The sequence below is a fragment of the Pleurodeles waltl genome, chromosome 5, assembly GCF_031143425.1.
Source record: "Pleurodeles waltl isolate 20211129_DDA chromosome 5, aPleWal1.hap1.20221129, whole genome shotgun sequence".
NCBI classification, from domain to species: domain Eukaryota; kingdom Metazoa; phylum Chordata; class Amphibia; order Caudata; family Salamandridae; genus Pleurodeles; species Pleurodeles waltl.
In genome coordinates, this window is record NC_090444.1 from 630,225,199 (window position 1) to 630,250,286 (window position 25,088).

The window sequence follows — 25,088 nt, forward strand, 5'->3', positions numbered from 1 at the left end:
GACGGGGCACCCACTACCGCAAGAGGTGGGAGGACATCTGCCGCGGGAGCAGAAAGACCGCCGAGGCTCTGCTGGGGATGGCCTCCCAACCTAGGAGGGGTGCAACACGCCAATTGACCCCCCTGATGTCCCGGATCCTGGCGGTGGCCTACCCCGATTTGGATGGGCGCGTGAGGACATCACAGCAGACACAAGGGGGTGAGTATCAGCACATTCTGCTATATTAGCGCACAGTGGAGGTGTCTGGGTGGGGGAGGAGGGCTGTGGCTATGTCTAGGCCAGGGCGGTTTCTGTAGGCTAGGCCCCTCCGTTAGGCATGGCCCTGTGCCCCCGCCCCCCACCTCTGTAGGGTGCTAAGTACAGCTATCCATGGTCCGGGCTCACCTATGTGTGCATTTGTCATCCATAGGCTTGTAGGCCAAGTCACAATAATTGAGTAGTGTACCCCGAGTGCGCGGCGCAGTGCAGGGGACTTCTGTGTCTGTCCTCTCCGCCAACGGTGCCGCCAATGCATGCACTCAACATGTCTTTCTTTCTTCTCCCCCCCCTTTTTTTGGGTTTTCCTGTTCATGTGTGCATTAGCATCATCAGGCGGAGGAGAAGTGGCATCGGCGCACGAGGGAGCTGCATCTCAAATGGCCCCGGAGGGCCATGCAACCGACTCCGAGTACACCAGTGAGACGGAGGGCGAGGGGAGCTCCACAACGGGGACCCGTGGAGACGTCAGCGACACCGACACGTCCTCGGAAGGGAGCTCCCTTGTGGTGGCGGCAACATCCGTGCCCACCGCAACAACAGGTACAGCCGCCACCCAGCGCACCATCTCCGACCTCCCAGCAGCCCCTCAGCTTTCGCCCCGTGCCCGCTCGGCCAGGAAGCCGGGCATCTCCTTCGCCCCTAGCACCTCAGGTCCTGCCCCAGTTACCCCTGCTGCCCTCAGTGCGGAGATCATTGACCTCCTCCAGACGCTCATTGTTGGGCAGTCTACCCTTTTAAATGCCATCCAGGGGGTAGAAAGGGAGGTGCATCGGAGCAATGCATACCTGGAGGGCATTCATTCGGGTCAGGCTGCCCATCAGCGATCGTTCAACGCTCTGGCCTCAGCACTGACGGCAGCAATTGTCCCTGTGTCTAGCCTCCCCCCTCCAACTTCCTCAACCCAGTCCCACTCCCCTGTTCCTCTGCCTGTCCCAGACACACCTACAGACCAGCCTGCACACACCTCAACACCCAAGGGCAGCTCATCCAGACATAAGCACCACAGATCACACAAGCATTCACCCAAGCAACATCCACATGCAGACATGCCAACAGCCACTGCCTCCTCTGTGTCCCCCTCCTCCTCGTCTCCCTCCTCCCTCCCTGTGACGTCTCCACTCACACCTGCATGCACACCACCATCAGCCAGTACGTCCATCACCACCACACCCACCAGAACAGTCCGCACACGTGCAGTCACCACCCCCACTGCCATTTATACGTCCCCTGTGTCCTCTGCCAGTGTGTCTGCCACCCCCTCTTCCAAACCACACAAACGCAGGCAGCCACCCACCCAACAGCCATCCACCTCACGACAGCCTCCAGCACAAGCACCTGCACCCAAAGACACCAGACTTCACTCTCCTACAACCACATCCTCTTCCTCCACTCCCATACCCACTACAACTACCCGTCCCTGTCTTTCTAAATTGATTTTCCTTTCCAACCTTGACCTCTTTCCAACAACTGACCCACCCCCTCCATCTCATAAGACTCCAATCAGCACCTCAGCCACCACAAGCCCTGCACCTACTAGGACCATCGTTCAGGGCTATTGGAGTCCACCAGCTCCTAGGGCAGGAACATCGGCCAGCAGCAAGGGGACAGCCAGCCCACCCCCTGGGAAAAGAACCAAAAAAGGGAAGGGCTGGCGCGACAGGCCTGAGACGGCTGCCCCCAAGACACCACCCTTGCACCGTCACCTGGCCCATCCACAAAGGGAGGCAAGGGCCCCAGAATTTTTGCCAAGGAGGGCAAGGGCAGCAGGGCGGACAAGTCCGGCAGCAGGCGAGCTGCCCAGGAGGGCCCCACCAGCCCCATTTGGGTTGTGACGGAGGACACCCACGGGCCCAGGACTCCAGCACAGGAGGGCCCGCAAGCGAAAGGTCAGATGGCGAATGAGCGGAAATTATTGGCCAGATCTGGTTCCCTAGGAACACAAGACAAGCACCGCTGAACAGGGCCCCGCCGTGAGAAGCACCGCTGAACAGGGCCCCGCCGTGAGAAGCACCGCTGAACAGGGCCCCGCCAAGACAAGCACCGCTGAACAGTGTCCCGCCGTGAGAAGCACCGCTGAACAGGGCCCCGCCGTGAGAAGCACCGCTGAACAGGCCCCCGCCGTGAGAAGCACCGCTGAACAGGGCCCCGCCGTGAGAAGCACCGCTGAACAGGGCCCCGCCAAGACAAGCACCGCTGAACAGGGCCCCGCCGTGAGAAGCACCGCTCCGCTGGGCCCTTCCTGTCAAGCACCGCTCCGCTGGGCACCGCCGTCTCTGAACTGCTCCGCTGGGCCCTTCCTGTCAAGCACCGCTCCGCTGGGCACCGCCGTCTCTGAACTGCTCCGCTGGGCCCTTCATCTCAAGCACCGCTCCGCTGGGCACCGCCGTCTCTGAACTGCTCCGCTGGGCCCTTCCTGTCAAGCACCGCTCCGCTGGGCACCGCCGTCTCTGAACTGCTCCGCTGGGCCCTTCATCTCAAGCACCGCTCCGCTGGGCACCGCCGTCTCTGACCTGCTCTGCTGGGCCCTTCCTGTCAAGCACCGCTCCGCTGGGCACCGCCGTCTCTGAACTGCTCCGCTGGGCCCTTCATCTCAAGCACCGCTGGCCCATTGGCAGGGCCGGATCTGTGTCGGGCAGGGCTTCACGAAGCACTCTGGCCAACATGCCTCCTCCATAACCAGTGGAGTCTGTAATCCACCTGATGGACTGTGGCTTTGCACTCCCCCGGATGGTACAGTGGGCAATCCACCCACTGTAGAGACTTGGAAAACTGTGGCTTTGCACTCCCCAGGATGGTACAATGGGCATGGAGGCCCCTCGTGGATCTGGCGTCGTGGACTCATGTGGCTGAGGTGCCCCCCCTTCCCTTCCCCCTGAGGTGCCTGTGGTTTTATTATCTGATGCCCCAGCAGTGTTCTCTCCAATGGAATCGGGTCTCGTGTGTGGGCTTTGCCCATGTGTTTATGCACATTGGCCCACGAACAATGGAATGTAGCCAATATGTGCCGGACTTTTGGACTATGTATATATTGTTCATGTTGTAATATATTTATTTGATAAATTTCATATTTCACTTAAGTTCAAATATGCTTTAATATACTTCAATTTTAATGAACATTTTATTTTGTCTTTGCATTATTCCGGGGGGTTTGGGGGGTGTCACTCTGACTTGTTGCTCTGCATTGGTGTGTAGGGATTTAGGGGCGTGGGGGGGGTGGGTGTGTCGCGTATGTGTGTGCCCGTAACCTTTTCTCCTCCCCCCTCCCCTGTGTCGTAGGTGCAGTACTCACCGTTGTCTTCTGCGCCGGCGTTCGTGCTCCTGGTAGAGGAGCAGGAAGACAATGGCTGGTAGGATGTTTAATTCGGGTTCCATGCTGTCCAGATTCCTCGTGGAGTGTGTGAGCGTTTTCCCGTTCGTAATCTGTTTCCGCTGTGTTTTTATCGGCGGGGCGCCCGCCCCGGAAAAGGTGGCAGATTGGTGGGTCGTGATAGTGTGGGCGGTACATTGTCTGCCGCCTGTCTGTTGGCGGTGACCGCCGCGCTGTTTGTTTGTCCCGCTGTGGCGGTCGGAGTGTTAAAGTGGCGGCCTGTGTTGGCGGTTCCCGCCAGGGTCAGAATTCCATTTTTATTACCGCCTGCCTGTTGGCGGCTTGATCGCCGCTTTAACACCGACCGCCAGGGTTGGAATGACCCCCTAAGTGATGTCATCAATGATGTAATTTGAGATGTCATCAGTGATGTCATAAATGATATAATAAAACATGTCATGAGTAATGTAATATGTAAGGTCATTAGTAGTGCATGGAGGGGTACAAGTTACAGATAGCTCTCTTAACTATAACCAGTGAATTTCTGTGTTCATTTTAGATGAAAACATTAGTGCTATTGCTGATATATTCACCAAACTATGACAATACTTTAGCCCTTGCTTTTCAGTGACAATATATATATATATATAAAACATCAATGTTGCCAGACATCCGAGGCTGCTAATTCAGTAGCGGTCCAGGCGTGGACCTAGCCATCCACATATTATTGCCAACAATCCTCCTGTTACATGCAGAAAGTTCCCGGACACCAAATGGAGGTCCAAAAAACGTTTATTCACCAATGCTTCCTCCCAGAACAACGCGTTTCAGCCGTAGCCTTGATCACGTAACAATTGAGAGTGTCTCACAAACCAGCTATATACCACACCCAGCATACACATAAAGACAAAAATAAAAGAAGGACTATCAGGTCACCCAACTAGCCCACAGTGTGCAAATATCAGCACCATCTTGGAATGTCTAGAATGGCCTATAAGCCATACCAAAGTTGATCTTACAATTACAAAATTATCCACATTATTTGCTCTCTTTGTACATAAATTCATTGACTCTCAATATAATCATTCAAATAACTTACATTTTGCATATAACATATTAAATATTACATATTAAATACTGTTAATAATCTAAATGGTCCAGAGCAGTTTTCTACTCTCAATTGTTACGTGATCAAGGCTACGGCTGAAACGCGTTGTTCTGGGAGGAAGCATTGGTGAATAAAAGTTTTTGGGACCTCCATTTGGTGTCCGGGAACTTTCTGCATGTAACAGGAGGATTGTTGGCAAATATATATATATATATATATATATATATATATATATATATATATATATATATATATGTATATATATATATTTATTTATATTTATATTCGTGCATATATGTGTGTGTGTCTATGTCGTCATTAGGTAGTTGTAGTTAGAACCATGTTTCCACAGAAAAAAGTTTTTTTACTTGCCTATATCATTGGCACCGTTTGCAGAATCTTCATAAAATTTTACAAAAAAAGGGTGCCAGTGATCCTTGTTGCGCATGGAAAGTTTTGGGGTGATCTGTCAAGTGGGGTCTGAGAAAAAGAAGGGGATTCTAAAAACATGCGTTTCCCATGGTAATTCCCATAGGAGTTTTGAACACGACTACAGCCCAAACTGCTGGATGTAATTACACCAAATTTGGCAGAAAGGTAGGGTTCAGTACACAGATTACAATTTTGCATATTTGGTGTTAATTCATTCAGTAGTTTTTCAGATATTAAAGGGAAAATATATTTCTACATCTAGGGCTGTGGATCCTCCCAGATGATATTGCAAATAATAACAGCTTGTGTACGGAGCTACAGAGCTCTTATTGGCTACCAACACTTCAAACCAGTAAGTGTTGGCAGACATCCTCGGACTCTGCTTCAGCCCAGTTGCAAAAAAAAAGTGAGAAAAAAAGAAAAGGGATGGGGTAGGTACAACCTGACTCCTTAGCTCTGGTGCTGTGGTCCCAGCGGGACCCTGCGAGGGCAAAAGAGCACTTTTTCTTAAACTTTTGCAGTGAAATTTCACAGCAATTTAAAAAAAAAAAAACAAGCATGAACTCTTGTGCTTGTTTTTATGAAACCCCCAGGTGGACCAGGTTCCAGAAGCATTTTCAAACACAGGAGTGCACTGCATGGGCCCCCGAGGGCATTATTGATGCTCTGGGGACTGACACCTCCCTGGGGATTATTTATAATGAATGCGGGGGCAGAGTCGGCCCCATGCAGCTCCAGGGACCACCACCTCCTCGGGGTTATGATCAAATAGAGTCGGGGGGCTGTGTAAGTCCCCAAAGCCCTGGACACCGCCACATCCATTGAGCTTTGATTAAATATAATGCAGTGGCCATGTGTCCACCCGCAGCCCGGGGACCACCACCTCCTTGGTGCTTTGATGGAATACAATGTGGGGGGGACCGTGCCACCCCCCTCAGCCTGAGGACCACCACCACCCCAGGGCTTTGATGCAATACCGCAATCTCCCCGGTGCTTTGATCAAATATAATGCAGGGCCACACAGCCCTCCTGAAGCCCTGGGGACCACCACCTCACCAGGGTTTAAATTAACACTAACACAATGTGTGAGGTCACATGCCCCCACCAGCTGCCCCCACCAGCATCCCCGGTGACCACCACCTCCCGGGGCTATTTTACATTCCTGCATGGAGCTGATCATGACCATAGGAACCGCCACCCCCAAGGCCGGCTCCTGCAATGTCCTGTTGTGCCCACCCTCAAGACATAGCCGTTTGCTCTGACTTGGCTGGAGCTTTGACTATAACTATAATAATTTGCGACCTGGCCATGCATTGCTAATTACCCCACAAATTACGGCACTCCTGACATCTTTGATAACATCCCTTGATGATATCAATAAAACATTTGCAATAAACTTTTTGACGAAAAAACTGAGCATGGCTGGGGCACGAGGTATAGTTTTCTTAGGGCCCGAGTTATAGTTACTTGAGCCTAGCTATAACGTCCCTGTAACCTTTGTTTTTTTAAGTGCATTTCTATGTTTTTTTAATTCGCTTTCCTAACTATAACATCTCTGTAGTCTTTAGTTTTTTCAGTGGTTTTCTCTGGTTCTTTTTAATGTACAGTAATTTTCATTACTCTATGTTAACGCACCCACTGCCGCACATAGCCTTCGGCCGTGCCCAGCATCGATGGGCCGCAGGCCAGACCCTGAAGCCAACCCCATCTAAGCACCCAACCTTACACTATGCACGGCCTTTGCCTGTGAGCAGCAGAGGTTTCCTGCAAGACCTGGCTTACAGCCAGACCCTGCTGCAAACCCCCTAATCACCCAACCCCATACGGTGCACATCTTTTTGGCCACTATATCTACGTATGAGTGGGTATCAACTGAGTATTTATAGTTAGGTTTGTGTCTCCATAGAAAATATTTTTTTGATTTGCTAATAACTTTAGTGCTGTTTGAAAAATCTCTATGAGACTTTCCAAAAAAAGTGCTATTTGTTTTGACTGGTTTTGCATTGAAAGTTTCAGGGTGATCCATCAAGCAGGGGCCAAGAGAAAAGGGGGGGGTGCCAAAACACGCTTTCCCTATTTATTTTCTCATAGGAACTTTAGACACAGCTACAGCCCAAAACACTGAAAGGATTTACACAAAATTTGACAGAAAGCTAGATCTTGGTCCACTAAGAGTGACTGGTGTGTTCTGGTGTATATCCGTTCAGTAGTTTTGGAAAAATTAACGTAAAAATAATTGTATATTTCACGCTGCTTAGGATGTGTGGAGACAACAAATTTCAAAGTGCGATCTAATTGGCTGCTTCCACCTTAACTACGAAGTAGTGGCATCTTATGAAGTGGGACTCAGCCCCAAGACCAAAAAAAGATTTAAATAAAAGACAGAGATGGGCAGGGTAGGAATACTCTGACCCCTAGGCCTGGTGGTGGGGTCACAATTTTGTGAAGGGTCAGTGAATCTGGTGCAATTTATGTATTTTTTTAAAGAAGCACAGTCTCCTGTGCTTCGTTTTTAAACCCTCCATGGTGGAGCAGGGCCCCAGGGGAACAACGTTTTTATTTTTTTGGGGAGAATGGATGCCCATGGCCCTCCCTTCCCAGGCTGATTGTGGCTCTGGGGACCACATCCTCCAGTGCTTGGCATATTTTTTAAGGGGAGGAGAGCACACAGCCCCTCTCCCCAGGCTAGTTTTAGCCCCAAGGATTATATCCCCCAGTGCCCAAATTATATGTTAAGAGGAGGGGGGCATGTGGCCCTCTCCTTGCAGCCCTGGTTACCCTGTCTTCTGGGGCTTGGAGTATCCTTTAGGCAAGGGGGTGGTCCATTCCCTAGCCATATTCAGCCCCTGGATCCCCATTCCATGGGGACTACTGTATTTGTCAAGGTTTTGTAAGGGTGGGGCCTCCCTCACAGAACTATCAATGGCCCTAGGGGTGCCAACTCCCCGGGGCAGATCACATGTTGCCTACCAGGGAACCCACCCCCAGGACACATCGGTATTCCTGCCTGCACCTGCACATAAGCTGAAAAAGCTGTGCTTATTCCTGCTGGACTGGAGCATTTTAAAAACTCCCACCTTGGGAGAGCAAACACAAAGGTGGTCATTACAAACCTGGCGGTCGGTGATAAAGCGGTGGTAAAACCGCCAACAGGCCAGTGGTAAAAAAAATTGAATTACGACCGTGGCGGAAACCGCCAACATAGACAGCCACTTTAACACTCCGACCGCCATGGCGGTACAAACAAACACCGCAGCGGTAACTGCCAACAGACAGGCGGAAGACAATGTACCGCACACAGAATTACAACAGTCCAATCCGCCACCTTTTCCGGGGCAGATTCACCATGAACAAAAACATGGCAGAAACAGGACTTGGAAGGGAAAACGCTCACCTCTACACACCCCACGAGGAACCAGGACGCCATGGAACCGGAACTTCAGATACTCCCAGACTTTATCTTCCTGCTCCTCTACCAGGAGCACGAATGCCGGCAGCGAAGACCACGGTGAGTACTGCACCTACGACACAGGGGAAGGGGGAGGGAAAAAACAGTGACACACACACGCAATACGCAACACCCCCACCCCCACCCTCACCCACTACAACACACACACAAATACAGCATGATACATCACAGTTACACCCCACCAAACCCCCCGGAACAATGCAAGGACAAAAGGAAATGAGTTGAATAATTGTAATATATTTAATTACATAAATAAAAAAATATTTACATATACATACATTTACACTATAAACAATTATATCCACCAAGAACACAAGTCCAAGGGATTCCACCATCATAGTCCGTGGACCACTGGGCCCAAAAGTCATGGGCGAGGCCCACACTCAATACCCGAACAAGACGCAGAGAACACTGCTGGAGCATCAGATAGAAATAAAACAGGCACCTCAGGGGGAAGGGAAGGGGGGCACCTCAGCCGGATGAGTGCACGACGCCAGATTCACGAGGGGGCTCCATGCCTACTGTTCAATCCTGGGGAGTGCAAAGCCACAGTCTCTCAAGTCTCTACAGTGGGTGGGTTGCCCACTGTTCAATCCTGGGGAGTGCAAAGCCACAGTCTCTCAAGTCTCTACAGTGGGTGGGTTGCCCACTGTTCAATCCTGGGGAGTGCAAAGCCACAGTCTCTCAAGTCTCTACAGTGGGTGGTTTGCCCACTGTTCAATCCTGGGGAGTGCAAAGCCACAGTCTCTCAAGTCTCTACAGTGGGTGAGTTGCCCACTGTTCAATCCTGGGGAGTGCAAAGCCACAGTCTCTCAAGTCTCCCAAGTGGGTGGTTTGCCCACTGTTCAATCCTGGGGAGTGCAAAGCCACAGTCTCTCAAGTGGATAACAGTCTCCACTGGTTCTGGAGGGGGCCTTGTGCCCAGAGTGCTTCATCCTGCCAAGGACTTAGGTAGTGGATGTAACTCTCCACTGGCTCTGGAGGGGGGTTGGTGCTCAGAGCGCTTCATCCTGCCTGTGGCGGCCTCAGTGGCGTTGTAATCTGGCGCTTCATGTCCTGCGGTGGTGCTGGCGGTCTTGTTCTGTGCAGCGGGGCTGCTGCTGGCGGTCTTGTCCTGGGCAGTGGGGCTGCTGCTGGCGGTCTTGTCCTGGGCAGCGGGGCTGCTGCTGGCGATCTTGTCCTGGGCAGCGGGGCTGCTGCTGGTGGTCTTGACCTGGGCAGCGAGGCTGCTGCTGGCGGTCTGGTCCTGGGCAGCGGTGCTGATGGCGGTCTTATCCTGGGCAGCGGGGGCTGCTGCTGGCGGTCTTGTCCTGGGCAGCGGGGCTGCTGGCGGTCTTGTCCTGGGCAGCGGGGCTGCTGCTGGCAGTCTTGTCCTGGGCAGCAGGGCTGCTGTCGGTCTTGTCCGCCGTGCTCATCTTCCCAGACTTGCCGTTTTTACTGTGCCCCTTCCCCACCTTGGATGGTCTCGCAGCTGTCTCCACACTCCCAACTGTACCCCTGGGAGCGGCTTTGGTGGCTGATTTCTTTCCCCTCTCCCGCCGGGCACTGGCCAACTTTTTATGCTTGACAGGTGGGGGACTGTCTGTGCTGTGGCTCCTTGCCACACTGGCTGCCCTGCTGCCTGGTGCACTCCAGAATCTGGTGACTACTGGCACCACTGGTCGCACCAATGTTGTGGCTGAGGTGCTAGGTTGGGATCTGGAGAGTCGGGCCCTAGGAGACTGAACGGGTGGGGGAAGAGAGGGAAAGAGGTCAAGGTTGGCCAGGAAAAGTTTCTTAGGAACGCTGGGACAGGTAGCTGGAAGGGGTTTGGGAGTGGAGGAAGAGGTAGTGGTTGTAGGAGGTGTACGTTTGCTGACTTTTGGTGAAGGTGCATGGGCTGGAGGCTGTCGTGAGGTGGATGGCTGTTGGGTGGGTGTGTGGCTGCGTTTGTGTACCTTGGGAGGTTGCCTCACAGACACACTGGGAGAGGACACAGGGGATGTGTGAATGGTAGTGGGGGTGGTGACTGCACGTGAGCTGGGTGTGGTGGTGGGTGTGCTGGTGATGGACATAGTGGCTGAGGATGTAGTGCATGCAGGTGTGAGTGGAGACGAGACAGGGAGGGAGGAGGGAGACGAGGAGGAGGGGGACACAGTGGAGGCAGTGGATGTTGGTGTGTCTGCATGTGTCTGATGCTTGCGTGAGTGCCTGTGGGATGTGAGGTGCTTATGTTTGCCAGAGCTTCCCTTGTGTGTTGAGGTGTGTGCATGCTGGTCTGATGGTGTGCTTGGGATAGGCTGAGGTACAGGGGTGTGGGTCTGGATGGAGGAAGTTGGAGTGGGGAGGCTAGAGACAGGGACAATGGCTGCCATCAGTGCTGATGCCAGAGTCTGAAAAGCTTGCTGAAGGGCTGCCTGACCAGAGGGAATGCCCTCCAGGTATGGATTAGTTTGTTGCAACTGCCTCTCTACACCCTGTATAGCATTCAAAATGGTAGACTGCCCAACAGTGAGGGACCTGAGGAGGTCAATGGCCTCCTCACTGAGGGCAGTAGGGGTGACTGGGGCAGGGGCTGAGGTGCCTGGGGCGAAGGTGATGCCCACCCTCCTGGGTGAGCGGGCACAGGGCAAACGCTGAGGGGCTGTTGGGAGGGTGGTACTGGTAGGGGGGTGGCGGCTGTACCTGTAGATGTGGGAGGCACAGATGGGCCCGCTACCACAAGGGAGCTCCCATCAGAGGAGGAGTCCGTATCGCTGGTGTCAGCTCCTGTCCCCGCCGTGGAGCTCCCCTCGCTCTCCATCCCACTGGTGACTTCAGACTCCGTAGTGTCGCCCTCCAGGGCCATGTGGGATGCAGCTCCCTCCTGCTCCGGTGCCACTGCTCCTCCGCCTGATAATGCTAATGCACACAAGAACAGGGAGACCACAAAAAGGGGGGGAAGACAGAAGAAAGACATGTTGAGCGCATGCAATACCGCTACCATTGGCGGACACGACAGACACAGAAGCCCCCTGTACTACGCTGCGCACTTGGAGTCCACTATTCAATCGCAGGGACATGGGTAACAAGGCTATGCCCTATTTCTGCACACATGGATGTTACAGGAGCCTGACTAGGTGTAGTTGGCACTGTACACAGGTGGGGTGGGGTTCCACAGGGCCTGCCTTAAGAAGGGTCCTAGCCTACTAAACTCACCCTGGCCTAGGGGAACCCAAAGCCCACCTCCCCCACCCAGACACCTACAATGCGCGCTGAATCAGCAGAATGAGAGTGTACTCACCACCTTGTTGCTGCTGTGATGACCTCAAGCGCCCATCCAACTCCGGGTACGCCACCGCCAGGATCCTGAACATCAGAGGGGTCATGGTGCAACGGGCACCCCTCCTACGTTGGGAGGCCATCCCCAGCTGGGCCTCCGCCGTCTTCTTGCTCCAGCGGCGAATGTCCTCCCATCTTTTCCGGCAGTGGGTGCTCCGTCTGTGGTAGACCCCCAGGGTCCGGGCGTCCTTGGCGATGGCATGCCAAATGTCCTTCCTCTGGTGGGCGCTGACCTACATGAATTGTACAGGGGAAAAAGAGAAGTAATTACCATCTGCACCGTCACAGTCATTGGCCCGCATCCCTACCCTTGCCATGACGCACATGCACTCACTGTCGTTTCATGCGCGCCTCATTCTCACCCCCCTATCTTTCATCAACACCACTCCAAACAGCCATTGCCCATACAGCATGCTCACAGTGTACTTACCTGTTTGTCTGGAGGACCGTAGAGTAGCGTGTACTGGGGGAGGACCCCATCCACAAGTTTCTCCAACTCCTCCGTGCTGAAGGCAGGTGCCCTTTCCCCAGACACACGAGCCATTGTGTCTTCCAGACTGAGGTCACAACAGCACTTGCAGTGTAGGTCCTCTCCTGTCGAAGATCAGGTATCAAGTGATTGAACAGAGAGAAAATGGCAGTCACGTCCGCGGCGGTGCGTACCGTCACCACCTGCGTACATCGTCATTGGCTCCTGGGACACATAGGATCCAATGTTAACCAATGCAGGATTGCGCCGCGGTCTTCGACCGCCTACTGCGACGGTGTACAACGCCAGCGCAGTTACCTCATATCCCCTTGTCCCACTTTACAGGTCAGGCAGCCGCCATTTCATGGGCCCACATGGCATTATTTTGGACTGCATACACACATATCTAGTCTTGCCTAAACAATCATACAGGCAAATTTCGAATTGCTAATATTTTCAGAGTAAGCTGTGTTTACATACCTCAGAGTTGGTTGACTCTCTGCTCGCTGTTCTCCTTGATAGGCACCGTCCGCTGGGGCATGTGAGGAGATGGCAGCATCCTCCGGTGTACAGACCGCTGGTGGACCTGTCGACAATGGAGGAGCGACATGTGATCATCACCTACAGGCTTGATCGTGCCACAATCCAGGAACTGTGTGCCCAGTTGGAGCCAGACCTGATGTCAGCTATCTGCCATCCCACAGGAATCCCCCCTCAAGTGCAGGTGCTGCCAGTACTCCATTTCCTAGCAAGTGGGTCTTTTCAAACTACAGTGGCCATAGCATCAGGGATGTCCCAGCCTATGTTTTCCAACGTGTTGTCCAGAGTGTTGTCTGCCCTGCTGAAACACATCCGGAGCTACATCGTTTTCCCTCAGGTGGAGGATTTGCCTACAGTGAAAGGTGATTTCTATGCCCTGGGACACATCCCCAACATCATAGGTGCCATTGATGGGACACATGTGGCCTTGGTACCCCCCCCGCAGGAGTGAAGAGGTGTACAGAAACCGGAACAGTTACCATTCAATGAATGTGCAGATGGTGTGTTTGGCAGACCAGTACATCTCCCATGTTAATGCAAAATTCCCTGGCTCAGTGCATGACGCTTAAATCCTGCGGAAAAGCAGCTACCCTTATGTGGTGGGGCAACACCAGAGGCACAGGGTGTGGCTATTAGGTGAGCACATGGACCCAATACAGTGGGAATAGTTGTCTGGGTCTGTGGATGTCCCTATGAGTTAGTGTGTGTCTAACAGTTGTCCCTCACCATTTGCAGGGGACTCTGGTTACCCCAACCTGTCATGGCTACTGACCCCAGTGAGGAATCCCAGGACAAGGGCAGAGGAATGCTACAATGAGGCCCATGGGTGAACTAGGAGGATTATAGAGCGGACCTTCGGTCTCCTGAAGGCCAGGTTCTGGTGCCTCCATATGACATGTGGTTCCCTATTCTACTCACCAAAGAAGGTATGCCAGATCTGTATGCTTCACAACTTGGCTTTGCGACGACAGGTGCCTTTTCTGCAGGATGATGGTTCAGATGGAGGTCTTGTGGCAGCTGTGGACCCTGTGGACAGTGAAGATGAGGAAGCAGAAGAAGAGGACATCGACAACAGGACCACGGTGATCCTGCAATACTTCCAGTGAGACACAGGTAAGAAGACAACACTGCCTGCTACATCTGATTTAAATCTACTACCTCTCTACTGTCTGTCATTTTCACCCAGTGTATGGTCACTGAGTTGTCACTTTCGCTTACGATTTCACAGACGTGGGTCCCACTGTGTGACATCTGCTTTGTTTCCCCATGGACTAGAGCTCTATGACATAGGTATGTTGACATTACATTTGAAAGAGCATTTTGCCACTGTAATTGCTAATACACTATTTCAAAATCACAGACAAACTCCTGATTGTTTTGTGCTTTAAGGGTGTTTATTTAAGTGCTCAATATTGGAAGGGGTTGTAAAATGGTGAGGGGTGATGGTGGAGGAATGTCCATGGCAGAGTCCAGTATATTAGTCTCACAGGTGCATTGTCCAAAGGGGCATAGGATGTGGAGCTGGGGCAGTTTGAGGATGGACAGGGTGACAAGGTGGGACAAAAGGATAACAATCAGGGTGGTCTAATTTCTTGGTGGGGGGCTTGGCATCGTTCTCTGTCTTTGTCCTGGATCTCAGGGACCGTTTGCTGGGTGGTTCTCCCTCTGCAGGGGGTGGGGTGCTGGTGTGGTGGTCCTGTGGCGGTGCCTCCTGTCCACTAGCGCCGGCGGAGGTGGTGGGCAGTTCATCGTCCAAGCTAGTGTCAGGGGTCCCTTGTTGTGCCACAGTGTCCCTCCTGGTGTTCACGAGTTCCTTCAGCACCCCTACAATGGTGCCCAGGGTGGAATTTATGGATTTTACTCCTCCCTGAACCCCAAATACTGTTCCTCCTGCAGCCGCTGGGTCTTCTGAAACTTAGCCAGTACCGTTGCCATCGTCTCCTGGGAATGGTGGTAGGCTCCCATGATGTTGGAGAGGGCCTCGTGGAGAGCAGGTTCCCTGGCCTGACCTCCCCCTGTCCCACAGCAGCCCTATCAGTTCCCCTGTTTCCCTGGGCCTCTGTCCCCTGAACCGTGTGCCCACTGCCACTGCCCCCAGGTCCCTGGTGTTGTTGTGGTGGTGGGTTAGCCTGGGCTCCCTGCATTGGTGGACACACTGCTGATTGATGTGTCCTGGGGACAGAGGTATGGGCCCACTGGGTGGGTGCTGTGCTGGTGTTTCCAGAGGGGGGAAGCTCTGTAGTGGCCTGTGCCAGTGTGAGGGGAACCGACTGTCCCGAGGTCCCAGATGGGCCGGGCTGGTCATCTAGATCCAGTTGGACAGAGCTGCTGTCATCACTGTGGGCCTCTTCTGTGGGTGGAGTGGACATATCTGGAACCTCATGTCCGGTGACGTTGGGTAGGGTTCCTGCAGGGGTGTAAAAGCATGATTATTGCATCTGTGTGTGTCATGTGTGCAATGGGTGGGTGACCGTGTACCCCAGTGCTTGCATTCCTGTGTAGGACCTTGTGTGATGATGGTTTAGGGGGGTGTATGGGTATGTGCAGTGGCCATGCTTTTTTAATGGGTGTGTTTGCTTTGGTGTTGCATGCAGGGCTTGGTGTTGGGATGTGTGGTTTGTGATATTGGGACATGTGTGAGGAGTTGGAGTGATGGGGGTGAGAGTGAGGGTGAGGGTTTTTTATGGCATGCAGGTTGGGTGGGGGATGGAGTAGTAAAGTTTTACTGCCCAGAGTCCATTCCTCCAGCTAGTCCAGCAAGGCCCTCAGGATGCAGGATAGCCAAGACCTGCTCCTCCCATGTTGTTAGTTGTGGGGGAGGAGGTGGGGGTCCGCTGCCAGTCCTCTGAACAGCAAGGTGGTGTCTTGAGACCACGGAACGCACCTTCCCCGTAGGTCGTTCCACCTCTTCCTGATGTCATCCCTAGTTCTTGGGTGCAGTCCCACTGCGTTGACCCTGTCCACGATTCTTCGCCATAGCTCCATCTTCCTAGCTATGGAGGTGTGCTGCACCTGTGATCCGAATAGCTGTGGCTCTACCCGGATGATTTCCTCCACCATGACCCTGAGCTCCTCCTCAGAGAACCTGGGGTGTCTTTGCGGTGCCATGGGGTGGTGTGGGTGATGTGTGGGGTGGTGTGTGTTGTGATGTGTGGGGTGATATTTAGAGGTGTGTTGTGTGAGGTGCGTGGATGTTATGTGAGTGATGGTGTTGAGTGCCTGTGGATGCTTGTTTGTAGATGGTGGTGTCTCTCTCTGGCCTTCAGTCCCAATTGTGGTCGTAGGGGTTTGTGGGTGATGTGGGTGTTTTATATTGTATTGGATGTGTGGGAGTGGTGTGTGTATGTGTATCAGGTGTGTGTATATCGATTTGTCCAATGTGGATGTGTTTTGTAAGAGTGTGTGCATTTTGAGTGCGGTCATTGGGTCATAATGATCGTAGCCGAATTCCGTGGCCTCTGCGGTGTGTTGGCGGTCTTCTGCACGGCGGTAAGCGGCTTTTACCGCCAATGTTGTAATGACCCCCAAAGTCTGCTCCCAGCTGGGCGGAGCTTTGGAAAGTCCGGGAGCAGACTTTAGATCTGTTTCCCTGCCTGCATCAAAATATTGTTCTGGCTCAGAGGGAGCTGCATATGTAGCTGCTCCCTGCAGGGGAGCGCACTGCTGGCTCCTGCTGCAGGTGGGGTGCTGGCTGGAGCCATAGGGACCTAGCCCCACGGTTCCAAATGAGTATTAGGTAGGTGCACGTATCTTTAAATAATGCAGGCCCCAGGCCCTCGCCATGCACTGCTAATTACCAAACATATTAAATCACTCACGTCATTTTCAATGACATCATAGATAATATCACTGCAATATTTGCACTAACCCCTTTGCCTCCAGGCCTTTTCCCCTCAGGTGCCAGGCCTTTTTTTGGGTAGTTCGCACTTAGGCCCTCATAACTTTTTGTCTACATAAGTTACCCACGCCAAATTTGCGTCCTTTTTTTCGAACATCCAACGGATTCTAGAGGTACCCAGAGTTTGTGGGTTCCCCTGAAGGATACCAATAAATTAGCCAGAATACTGCAAACATTTCTTTTTTTTTTATGGGAAAAAAGGGCTGCAGAAGAAGGCTTGCGTTTTTTTACCTGACAACGGCATCAACAATGGGTTTGCGGCGCTAAAATCACCATCTTCCCAGCTTTCAGGAACAGGCAGACTTTAATCAGAAAAACAAATTTTTCAACCCAATTTTGGCATTTTACTGGGACATGCCCCATTTTTACTATTTTTGGTGCTTTCAGCCTCCTTCCAGTTAGTGACAGAAATGGGTATGAAACCAATGCTGGATCCCAGAAAGCTAAACATTTCTGAAAAGAAGACAAAATTCTGAATGCAGCTAGGGGTAATTTGTGCAGATCCTACAAGGGTTTCCTACAGAAAATAACAGCTGAAATAAAAATATATTGAAATTGAGGTGAAAAAACAGACATTTTCTCCATGTTTTACTCTGTAACGTTTTCCTGCGATGATTTTTAGAAGCAATATACTGTTACGTCTGCTGGACTTTTCTGGTTGCGTGGATATATAGGACTTGTAGGTTCATCAAGAACCCTAGGTACCCAGAGCCAATAAATGAGCTGTGCCTTGCAATGGGTTTTTATTCTATACCAGGTATAAAGCAATTCATTTGGTGAAATATAAAGAGTGAAAAATAGGTATCAAGAAAACCTTTGTATTTCCAAAATGGACTCAAGATAAGGTGTTGAGAAGCAGTGGTTATTTGCACATCTCTGAATTCCGGGGTGCCCATATTAGCATGTGAATTACAGGGCATTTCTCAAATAGACATCTTTTTTACACACTGTCTTACATTTGGAAGGAAAAAATGTAGAGAAAGACAAGGGGCAATAACACTTGTTTTGCTATTCTGTGTTCTCCCAAGTCTCCGGATAAAAATGGTACCTCACTTGTGTGGGTAGGCCCAATACTCGTGACAGGAAATGCAACATGGACACATCACATTGTTACATTGAATCTGACATGTTTTTGCAAAGTCCCTAGCTGTAGATTTTGGCTTCTAGCTCAGCATTTCCTAAAACTAGACACATAGGGGAATCTAGGATGGGGTGACTTGTGGGGTTCTCACCAGGTTCTGTTACCCAGAATCCTGTGCAAACCTCAAAATTTGGTCAAAAAACACTTTTTCCTCACATTTTGGTGTAGTAAAGTTCTGGAATCTGAGAGGAGCCACAAATTTCCTTCCACCCAGCGTCCCCCCAAGTCTCCCGATAAAAATGGTCCCTCTCTTGTGTGGGTAGGCCTAGCACCCGCAACAGGAAATGCCCCAAAACACAAGGTGGACACATCACATTTTCCCAAACAAAACAAAGCTGTTTTTTGTAAAGTGCCTTGCTGTGGATTTTGGCATCTAGCTCAGCCGGCACCTAAGGGAACCTACCAAACCTGTGCATTTTTGAAAACTAGACACTTAGGGGAATCCACAATGGGGTGCCTTGTAGGGCTCTCACCAGGTTCTGTTACCCAGAATCATTTGCAAATCCAAAATTTGGCCAAACAACTATTTTTCCTCCCATTTTGGTGACAGAAAGTTCTGGAATCTGAGAGGAGCCACAAATTCCCTTCCACCCAGTGTTTCCCCAAATCCCCCAATAAAAATGGTACCTCACTTATGTGGATAGGCCTAGAGCCCGCAACAGAAAATGCCCCAAAACACAACGTGGACTCATTACATTTTCCCAAAGAAAACAAAGCTGTTTTTTTGGATAGTGCCTATCTGTGGATTTTGGCCTCCAGCTCAGCCGGCACCTAAGGAAACCTACCAAACCTGTGCATTTTTTTAAAACTAGACATCTAAGGGAATTCAAGAAGGGGTGACTTGTGGGAGTCTCACCAGGTTCTGTTACCCAGAATCCTTTGCTAACCTCAAAATGTGGCCAAAAACACTTTTTCCTCACATTTTGGTGACAGAAAGTTCTGGAATGTAAGAGGAGCCACAAATTTCCTTCCACCCAGCGTTCCCCTAAGCCCTCAATAAAAATTGTACCTCACTTGTGTGGGTAGGCCTAGCGCCCGGGACAGAAAATGCCCCAAAACACAACCTGGACAAATCACGTTTTCTCAAAGAAAACAGAGCTGTTTTTTCAAAAGTGCCTAGCTGTGGATTTTGGCCTCTAGCTCAGCCGGCACCTAAGGAAACCTACCAAACTTGTGCATTTTTTTAAAACTAGACATCTAAGGGAATTCAAGATGGGGTGATTTGTGGGACTCTCACCAGGTTCTGTTACCCAGAATCCTTTGCAAACCTCAGAAGTTGGTCCAAAAAACACTTTTTCCTCACCTTTCGGTAACAGAAAGTTCTGGAATGTTAGAAGAGATACACATTTCCTTCCACCCAGCATTTCCCCAAGTCTCCCGATAAAAATGGTACCTCACTTGTGTGCGTAGGCCTGGTGCCCATGAAAGGAAATGCCCCAAAACCCTATCTGGACACATCAAAATCATAAAATACAAAACTACCTGATTTTGCGGGGGTGGGCGCCTACGTTTTTGGTCCTGGGCTCATCAGCCATCTATGGACACCTACCAAACCCAGACATTTCTTAAAACTAGACACCTGAGGAAGTTCAGGGAGGTGTGACTTGCGTGGATCCCTCAGTGTTTTCTTATCCAGAATTCTCAGCAAACCTCAATTTTAGCTAAAAAAATCGCATTTTTACCAAATTTCTGTGTGGGATCACTGCACCAGGATAAATGTCCTACCACCCAATGTTTCCCTTAGTCTCCCGGTAAAAATGATACCTCACTTGTGTAGGTGGGTCAAGTGCCTGTGACAGGATAGAGCCAAAAACATGGCGAAATTGAGGGGGAACCAAAGAGGGTCCAAAAGGGCAATTTGAAAAAAAAACATTTTTAGGCATAGATGTCACAGTGCTGGGTGGTAGGAATTTTGTGGATCCCTGCAGATTGCGGAAGGTTCCATCACAAAAATGTGGAAAAAAATGTGTGATTTCCAGCAAAGTTGAAGATTTGCAGGGCATTGTGAGTAATAAAATGATGCAGGATGCATGTGAAACACCCCACCCTGTATTCACCCAGATGTTTAGTTTTCAGATGTGTCTAGGTCTTGTGGATTTTTCTATATGGCAGCGTCCTAAAGTCCAAAAAGTGCTGCCCTCACAATTCCAAGTGGGACGATTTTGAGAGTTAGCCAAGCTCTCATGGCTCAAATGTAAAACCCAAAATAATCAAATGTCCTCCTGCTTGCCATGGGATAAGATGTTTTGGTGTGCAGGGGAGAGCTGAAAGACTGTTACCCCCTTCAGTTGGGGTGGGGGTATAACCATGCCCATACTGGTTGGTTGCCACCACCACACATTTTTTTTTTTAAATTCCCTGGCGTCTAGTAGACTTTCTGCCATCCCCGGGTGTGGATCAGGGGTAATTGTCTCACATGCCCACTGGTTGGCAGAACAACTTTGGCCCCATTTATTTGGGGTAGGGGTATGGCCATACCCCCACCCTCTTTATTTGAAAAAAAAAAATCTTCCCTGGTCTCAGGTGGGCTTTCTGCCCACCTTGGGGGCAGATGGGCCTTCCAAAAATAGGCCGATCTGCCCCCAAGGGGGGGCAGATATGGCCAACAGTAATGTGCCCCCATGGGGAGCGACCCTTGCCAAAGGGGCTGCCCCCCCAAACAAAACACACACACCAATTCCTGGTGCCTAAGTGGTTTCTGCCCCGGGGGAAGATCAGCCTAAAAGAAATAGGCTGATTTGCCCCCCAGGGGGGCAGAAATGGCCTAAAATAAATTTGCCCCCAAGGGGAATAACCCTTGCCTAACGGGGTCACACCCCTTGCATGAAATTGATGCAAAATAAAAAATCCCTGGTGTCTAGTGGTTTCTGTCCCCCTTGGGGGCAGATTGGCCTAAAAAAAATAGGCCGATCTGCCCCCAAGGGGGGCAGAAATGGCCTAAATACATAGAGAGGCCCTTACCAGAGGGGCGGCTCCCCTTATTCAGTAAAACAAAAAAACTCCATGGTGTCTAGTGGGCATTTTTGCTGCCCGATGGCATCATGATCGGGCAGCAGTAATGCTGAGAAAGACATCAAATGAAAGGAAAGGCCTTTCCTTTCTTTTGATGCCTTTCTCGGCCCCTCCATGTGATCGGAGCATTTCTCCTCCGATCGGCGCTGGAAGCTGAGCTTCCAGCGCGGAGGGGCAGGCTGCTGATGAGATAGCGCGCTGACATCATCAGACACCACGGAGGGTCGTGGGGAGGGTGGAAGGGGAAGCGATTCCTCTTCCATCGCTGCCCAGGGGAGGGCGTGTGAGGCCCCCGGGGGGAGTGCTTGCGCTTCCCCCGAGGGCCCCTAACTGGACGTAACAGTTACGTCCTGGGCACCTCAACTGTGCTGCCCAGGACGTAACCGTTGCGTCCAGGGCACTGAGGGGTTAAATTGGTGATGAGAACGGCTGGGGCGCGAGTTATACTTACCTGAGGTCACATGTTATAGTTACTTGAGATAACTATAATTGGTGAATTTCAGTGGTTTTTAGAGTTTAAAATCTTATGCTGTTACTAAACATTTCACATAACAATAAAGTTACTTTAACCTGGGTTTGTTTTGATTGGATATATAGGTAGATAGATAGATAGATAGATAGATAGATAGATAGATAGATAGATAGATAGATAGATAGATAGATAGATAGAAAGAAAGATAGAGAACAGGTTACTGTGTAATATGGGTCTCTGTTTTTCTCAAGGGGTTCTAATGACATTTGCAAACTATGAGCCAAGTGGTATGTAAATCTCACCTAAACTGCGAGATAGCACTATAAAACCATACTGTATGTGTTAACATTTATGTATTTTTCATATTACATATTTAATGATTTATTGCTTGATTTAATCATAATTTAAATATTTGTGTGTGTATGTGTGTGTGTCTGTGTGTCTGTGCCTGTGTGTGTGTGTGTGTGTCTGTGTGTGTGTGTGTGTGTGAGAGTGGGCTTGTGAGTAGCTGTGTGGGTGTGTGAGTGGGAGTGTGAATTGGCTGTATGGGCCTGTGAGTAGCTGTGTGGATGTATGAGTGGGTTTGTGAGTGGCTGTATTGGTCTGTGAGTGGGTGTGTAAGCGGTTGAATGGGTCTGTACAGTGGGTGGAGAAAAGGGGTGGGGCCTCTGACAAGCTCTCAGCAATCTCTCTGTGTGGAGCTTACTGGTGGTAACCGGAGGGGTTCTTGGCCCCCAATGACCCTCAGCATACAAGGGACATCATCCCTCAAGGAGTAGTGCACCAGAAGGGGTGTTTGCAGAATGGTGAAGAAAGCGTGTGGGGCTTCCGATGAGCTCTCAGCAATCCCACTGTGTGGGATTTACTGGTGCTAACAGGAGGGGTTCTGGCCCCCCATGACCCTCAGAAGCCAAGGGGACTTTATCAACCAATACATAGTGCTCCAGGAGATGTGCTTGCAGAGTGGCTGAGAAAGGGGACAGGACCTCCGATGAGCTCTCAGCAATTCCACTGTGTGGAACTTACTGGTGGTAACAGGAGGGGTGGTCTTAGCCCCAACGACACTCAGCAGTCTAGGGGTCTTCATCCCCCAGTATGTAGTGCACCATGGGGCATGCTTGCAGAGTAGTCATGAAAGGGGGCAAGCCTGTGACGAGCTGTCACCAATATCACTGTGTGGGGCTTACTGGTGGTAACAGGAGCGGGTCTTGGTCCCTAACCACTCTCAGCAGCCAAGGGGACTTTATCCCCCAATCAATAGTGCACCAGTAGTGGTGTTTGAAGACTGGTGATGAAAGGGATGGGTCCCCGACGAGCTCTCAGCAGTACCGATGTGTGGGACTTGCTGGTGGCAACAGGAGGGGTTCTTGGCCCCCAACGACCCTCAGCATCCAAGGGGAGTTCATATCCCAAAGAGTTGTGCACCAGGAGGTATGTTTGCAGAATGGTGGAGAAAGGGGGCAGGGCCGCCAGCAAGCTCTCAACAAAACCGTTGTGTGGGACTTACTGGTGGAAACAGGAGAGGTTCTTGGCACCCTTCCTTTTTAGGAAAAAGCCCTAGGGAGGTGTTGGTCACCAGGAGGGTTCCCGCAACCCCTGGTATCTCATTTATATGTAGCCCCGGGGAGATGCAGGTCCCCAGGGCTCTTAAAGACCTAGGAGGGGGACCCTGTGTAGCCCCCCTCCTTTTTTTTTTATTTGGCATGTCCCCTGGGCCTGTGCAACCCAGGCACTAAATTAAGAATACGCTCAGGAGACCGAGCTTGTTTTAAAAAAAACAATTTGGCAAAATCCATGGATCCACAGTGGATTTTGCTGAAAATTTTAAAAAATACTTTGTGCTGTGGTAGGGTCAAATGGGACTCCAGCACCAAGGATAGAGAGTTAGGGCATTTCTACCCTGCATCCTTTTTGTTGGGTTTATTTTCAGCACCTTTAGAATAAATCTTCCATTTGACATGCAAAATGAGTGCGAGCCCTTTTTCGTCACCTTAGTATATGCTGTGATAAATTGTTTTAAAATGTACAGTGGTTTCTTGCACCCACTGCTCTGCACCAACCCTGTGGGTGGAAGTGAATGCTTTTGCAGGAGAAATGTTTTTGATAGATATAGATATAGACATATATTCACTGCAAGACCCAAAGTTTAAATTTAAGAATGGTAATATAAAAACTATTGTTTCAAAACAAAAAATAACACTGACATTTGCCACTTGTAGTTTATTGCACTCACTATAATTTGTGTTTCCACCATGCACTGCTTAAGACCTCACATGTCCGTCACCCATGACATGTTCAATGTCATTATTGATGACATCACTGGTGGCATGTCTAATGAGATCATGTGTAACATCATGTTTGTATTCTAGATGAACAGATTGAAAGAATTTAGGGCCATATTTATACTTGGTTTGCACTGAATGAGCGTCATTTTTTTTTACATTAATTCAGCACAAACCTAACTCCATATTTATACTTTGGCGCTAGACATGTCTAGCACCAAAGTAATGGAGTTAACGTTGTTTTCTGGACGTGAAAACCTACCTTGCGTCAATGAGATGCAAGGTAGGCGTTACCATCCAGAAAAGGACGATATGGCCTTAGCGCCATATTTATCCCTCGTCCTAAAATCCAGCACGGGGATGGGGGCCTTAAATAATGCCGCTAAGCTTGCTTAAAACGCCTGGGTATGGGCAGGCGTTAGGGGAGCTGTTGGCATATTACCATGGACCATGGAAAGAGCCCACAGATGCCCTTCCCTGGCCCTAGAGACACTCCCACCCATCCCCACCCACACCAGAGGGACACCACAGGATGGGGGACCCATCCCAGGTAAGTCCCGGTAAGTATATATGTATTTTTTTTTTTCACACCCAGGGGCCCTGACTTGGGGCCCCCTGCATGGTGCTGGCCCCAATGGCCATGCCCAGAGAACATTTGTCCCCTGGGCATGGCCATACTAAGACAGGAGCCATGTTCATGGGGGTTGTGCACCAGAAAATGGCGCTACACTGCTAAGATGCATATTTTCGCCTCTAAACAGTGTAGCGCCATAATTCGGCGCACAAGCTCCGGTTTCCCATAAGCCTCCCCCACCCTGTTTGTGTCCTTTACAAGGCCGCTAACAGGGCATTAGTGCCGGCTAGCGCCATTCCATAAGTATGCTGCCCGGCCGGCGTCTTGGAATGGCGCTATCCGGGGCTATACTTTTTCACACAAAACAGCGCTAACGGCGTTTTTGCATGAAAAAGTATGAATCTGGCCCTCAGACTATTATCACTGCGTGAGTTAACCCCATGAGAAATCTTTTCAGGAACATTCAGCTCATAATTATGTCGGCGTGTCCAAATCATTCATTGTTATTTAAATAAAAAAAATCTTGTCTATATAACAAGTCTTCAACATAAAGAGAAGGACACTGACATACATGTAAGCAAATAAATTGAACCATGCTACTAAGATAATATTGAATCTCTGTAAGAATATGAAAGCTGCCCCAACGCATCAAAATCGCTCTTTATCGTTATAACAGATAACAAAACATCAAGTTATTAATTTGTAATGCAGGTGCCATTAAAATCATATATGTAGAGGAGACATGTCCATATTATGTAACATAGTGGCATTTATAGGTCCATCGTGCATTCTTTGTGCTATATTTAATTTGTAAGCAATACGGTGC